The 5,231-nt window shown below is 39.6% G+C and overlaps 1 long non-coding RNA gene across 1 annotated transcript; it reads right to left on the reverse strand.

The window, feature by feature from the left end:
* Positions 1-758: 758 nt before the first annotated feature.
* Positions 759-1,526, reverse strand: LOC139433790 (uncharacterized). The gene is made up of 3 exons (XR_011643188.1): positions 1,383-1,526; positions 1,174-1,230; positions 759-953 (listed from the first exon to the last, which is right to left on the reverse strand). It is a non-coding gene; the product is annotated as an uncharacterized lncRNA (long non-coding RNA).
* Positions 1,527-5,231: the final 3,705 nt, after the last annotated feature.

The following is a 5,231-nucleotide window of genomic DNA, read 5'->3' on the forward strand; positions in this document are numbered from 1 at the left end:
TTGGAGAAATGAATCCAAATGAAACGTTGGACTGAACTACAACTACGCCTTTAAATCTCTACGGACTGTTTTTCAGAGGGATGGCAAGTTCCTATCTTTAAACATTTATTAGTTTTTTCTCAGAACAGATTTGATTTTCTGAAGTTAATTTAACTTTGCTGACCATGTAAGGTCATTATTAAAAGGTACAATCAATTTGTTTAGGGTTGACTAAAATAATGAAAAACATTCATTTGGATAATTTACTGACAGAATAAGAAACTCAATAATGCTCTACTCACCTGTTCCCTTTTTATAAAGTGAAACAGTTGAAACGATAGATTTTTAGTAAACTTAAAAACAACCTTCTCCAAAAGCTATCAAGGAATATACCGAATACTTATTTTAGAACTTTATTACATATTATTTGTATATAGTTTGAATGATCCATAATTGACAGAAGCTTGTGTTTACACTGACCTGTTACTCATATATTAATGTCTTTGTAACTTCTTTAAACCAGTACCTCACTCATTTCTTTCATTCATCACGGTTCAGTAAACTAAGTGATACATGAACCAGTTTAATAATTATAATAACGTAGGATTGCAACTCTTTGAAACTGTAGGTGGCTCTTAAAAGAGCCGTTGTGTTTGGGTGTGCTGGTCTCAGGTCAGTCTAAGCCCTCTCTCGCGGATGCGGCGGGCCAGCTGGATGTCCTTAGGCATGATAGTGACCCTCTTTGCTTGGTTCATCTTACTGGGGGGCAGCTACATGGATGTCGGTGCAGTCCACAGTCATTGTGCAGTTGAAGGCAGAATGGATGAAGGCAGAATGAATGTATTATTGACTCCGAATGAAGCACAACTTCATGTCATACAATACATTGACTTTATTTGTAATTGTGTGAAAACATATGAGCATAATGATTAGCAAGCAGGACCTGCAGGAACAGAGCACGGTGATGGATGGAGCTGGGAAGAGAGAAGAATAAAGAAAACAGATCAACTTCATTTTCGGATATTAAAAATTCAATTTCAAAACAAGTTGCCGCTCCTACAGTTTTCTAGTGTGTAAAGATGATTTCACTTGACCTATGCACAATATCACACTCAATACATGCGTGTCTCTGGGGGGTGCATTGTGCCTTTGATGTATATAAATAATATACCATAACCAAATACTATTACGTACAGTGGAAATCAGGTTGCCAGAGCAGGTCAGTGTGCATGTTCCTCAGGGTCTCAGCAGCTACAGGTGAGGGAAAGGACATAAAAGAGAAAAAGGTCAGTAACAACACTTTAAAGTAACACAACAGTAACACTTTGAATAATTATCCCTTCTAATAATTTTCTCTCAGTAATCACTCAACTACTGTCTTTCCAACAAACAGATTGACTCACCCTTACTGTCATCACAATGAAACACGTCCAGAAGAATCTGTCATGCAAAGCTCCCTGCCTGCCTTCGACTCTCCCTGACTGCTTCCTTAGCACCCGGTGGATGGCGCAGTAGGCTACTCTTCAAATGTTTCACGAAATACTTACCATCTACTCTTACTCTTACTTCATGTAATAAAATAATAACTTCATGGTAAGGCTACTAAAAATGATAAGGCTAAGTAATGTAATGCTAACTAACGTGCTCGCTACTCGTCGCTACTAGCTAGGTAGCTAACTTGACTATATGTTCCAGGCACAACATGTGTATTACCTGATATGTCTGATCCAGCGACTCCTGGTCCTTTCCTCAGACGGGAATCGATAGAACGAGCAAGTGGTTTGATCACGTATGTGATTACAACCTGGTACAAAGCACACATGCATCTTGTAAAAGTGAATTTATTTTTAGCAATCTCTTATTTATTGGAGGGAATAAATCGGTTATGAGATCTTCTTCTTCGCTTTAATTACGAGTCGCAACCACTTGGAGCATTATCGCCTGTGACATCACTTACGCGAGCCAGAATGGGATTTGGGATTTGTAGTCTTTGTAGTCGCGTATTTTTCATAGTCTTATATTTCAACAGTTTTACGACAAAATGTGACTTTTTTGACATGGAACTTATTGTTTAAGATTGACAAACATCATATGTGTAGTTCGTGGCACAATTCAAACGGGATCAAAAGATACGTGTTCTCTCTCCATTGAATTCAATGTTAATTTTTCGCTTCCGGGGTCCCATGGGCCGGAAGTAGATGGGCGTGACTTCGCCTCTCTATACAGAAAGTATTAGTATGACAACTCGTCTCAAGATCTTAAAAATCTGTTTCTACACACAGTTAGTGTCCACCGCTGCATGTCAAACAAACACATGACAGTATTTGTATGATTCAAAATGTCCCAACTGTCGTGATGAAATCTGACTTCAAAGCTCTGATTTTATCAATGATTGCAAGTAGTACACTTCATATCAAATACGGTCTCCACATACTATATAATGGAACACCGCAAGGTTCAAATAAAGCACAAAAAGCTTCCTTGTGTGTTTGTCTTATTACGGCAACCCGTGCACCACAGCTGACTCGGGGAGAATAAACACGAGAGTCGTAAATATCATTGCAACGTTAGAAGTTGTAAACATGCGTCGAAGCTTCTCCTGTCCTCTGTTTCTGCACGACAACACCAGCCAGACACTCTCAGAGAGGTTTTCTTTTTTCTTATCCTGTTTTGCTGAACTTCCTGGTGTCGGGTTGCCAGAACACAGCTTGGACATAAAGTTCTCTCTTTTTTTCAATGTCTGAAAACTCGAGTGCATCCTGTTCTTTTTGGAGGTGTTACAAAAAATAGTCTAAAAATACTTTGCAAAGAAGATCCTTTTGTAATGACGTCAGTAAACAAAATGTTTGTCCTGCAACATTAACTAATCAGCATTAAACCCCTTTTTACTTATTATTGATTTTCCACATTATCTAAATGTAATGAAACGCCATCAGTAAGTCACTGCTAACACTTGGATTGATACATTTGAAGCAACCTAAAAGTGAGCCATATAACTGATTTGTTTTCTTGACTCTTTGTGTGTTTCACCGCTGCTCTTGATGAGTGTTCTCCTCCCCCGCAGTTCAAATCCCATCATGCTGCTTTACAGCCTCCCAGTCTGAAAGCTACAGGAACCATGAAGGCAGCACCACCCCCATCCTCCAGTCACACAGATAGTGGAATTTTACAAAGGTCACACAAGAAAGCACACGGTGAGCAGAAACTGGAAAGAGCACATGGCGCTGACGTAAGAAGGCAAACAGGGAAACCCCTCAATCTGCACTTTTCTGTCTCAGCCTCAATCTACGTCACTTCCGTTGGTTTTGCAAACGTTGCCTGTTTTAAAGTAATCCTGTTAAATGTCTTGCAAATTTGTATTCGTTTTTAACCCCATATTTGTTTTACTTTGCAAAAACAAGAGTGCTTAACATGCAGTATCATAATAATTATCAGATTAAAACACAAGTGGTAAAAATGTAACAAAAAAAGATAAAGGCCCTGTTTAACTTTGATTTAATGGGCACAGCTTTAAGTCAGTGTCAGTTCACACCTTGTTTTAAAACGCGTCTCCAGAGATAAGATCACCCTTTTCAAATAAAAACGTACATCATTTCCGAATGCATTGTTGGGGGAGGCAGCGAAAGCAGGACAGACAATGTGTTCCAATGATGTGTCTTGATGATCATTTACACTTGTATTTGACATTGTCTTCTTGTGATGCCCAGTATGCATAATAAAACCAAGTGTAAATACGGGCAGTGTTATTTATAAACAGCAGATGCAGTCATTCAAATGTAAGTTCCATAGTTAAAAGATTACAAATCCTCTTCGAGACAGCCCATTTTGATATCAAATCTAAAGTTAAGCATTTTGGGAAATTACTTTCTTAATAAGAGTCCAATGACAAGATAGATACAATTCTCCTAAACTTGGCATTTAATAAAGGCAAACTTTCAAACAAGCTTAGAAAATAGTGTAGAAGTCTGGAAACAAAATCCCTCTTCAAGCCCCTCACAGGTTCTCACATTTGTTCTCATGTTAACGTCTAAACCGACAAGAAAAGTACATGTTCAAATCGACCTTTAAAGGAATGGTATGCTCATGACACTCATTTTTAAATAATTATCATCCGATAAAACAGACCAGTCTCTGCCAGTCTCTCTTTTTTTTTTTTTAATCCGATGACATTATCAGTGATTTTAAACTGATTATATACCGAAATAACATCAACACTGTGGGCGCCGCCATTTTCCCGGACGTGACGTAATCCATGCGTTTGGTTTTCGAAGACACGTTGATCTCCATGTTATTTACTGTAGTTTCTCTATTCAAATATGCCTCACTGTATCGCGAAATATTGCCACAATTCTGATAGGAACAATCCACGGAATGCTCGGTTCCATCTGTTGCCAAAAGGTAAGCGTAAGAAGTACATTCAGAGGCAGTGGCTAGCGAAATGTGGCCGGCCCGAACCGAGAGATTCACAGGCTCATGTATGCAGCGAACATTTCACATTTCCGGACGACTACTCTGAGAGTATGATAAAACATAACATGGGATTTATGGAACAACCATTACTTAATGGAGATGCAGTACCATCAGTCTTTCTGGTGTCATCACCGACCAGGACACCAGTTCGGCCAGTTGAGAAATCGCCCTCTGCAAGTGTGAAGCGACGGAGGAGCAGAAGTAGTGCTCGGAGTAAGAATAAGGTATGTTATAGCGCATTTCCATTGCAGCGGCTAGCCCCGTTTTAACGTCCAGGCCAGGACAGTTTTTGGTGGCCTTTCCATATAGCGTAGTACCGGCTAGTGTGTATTTCCCCCCAGTTTTTTCCGGCCCCATAAAATCGTGATTCTATGGCCAGGGACAACGAAGCTGAGTATGCTAAACTAGAGAGGGAATCGCTAGCAAGGGTGGTACTACATGCATACATATAGTATCTTATATCATCTTCCCATTATACACACATGCATTTCCAAACATTTGGACTACCTATGTTGCAAATGTATTATCTTTTCAATTTACACACGGCATCTATTGCACATCTGTCCGTCCTGGGAGAGGAATCCCTCCTCTGCTGCTCTCCCTGAGGTTTCTCCCATGTTCCCTTTAAACTGGGTTTTCTTCGGAAGTTTTTCCTTGTACGATGTGAGGGTCTAAGAACAGAGGGTGTCGTATTGTCATACTGATATGTATGGCTGAATTCCCCCATCCAATCTCTTCACATTAGTCAAAACTTGTTCCTCTGCTGACGAGTCCGAACTGAA

Source organism: Pseudochaenichthys georgianus, chromosome 4 (assembly GCF_902827115.2).
Source record: "Pseudochaenichthys georgianus chromosome 4, fPseGeo1.2, whole genome shotgun sequence".
In the NCBI taxonomy this organism is placed as follows: domain Eukaryota; kingdom Metazoa; phylum Chordata; class Actinopteri; order Perciformes; family Channichthyidae; genus Pseudochaenichthys; species Pseudochaenichthys georgianus.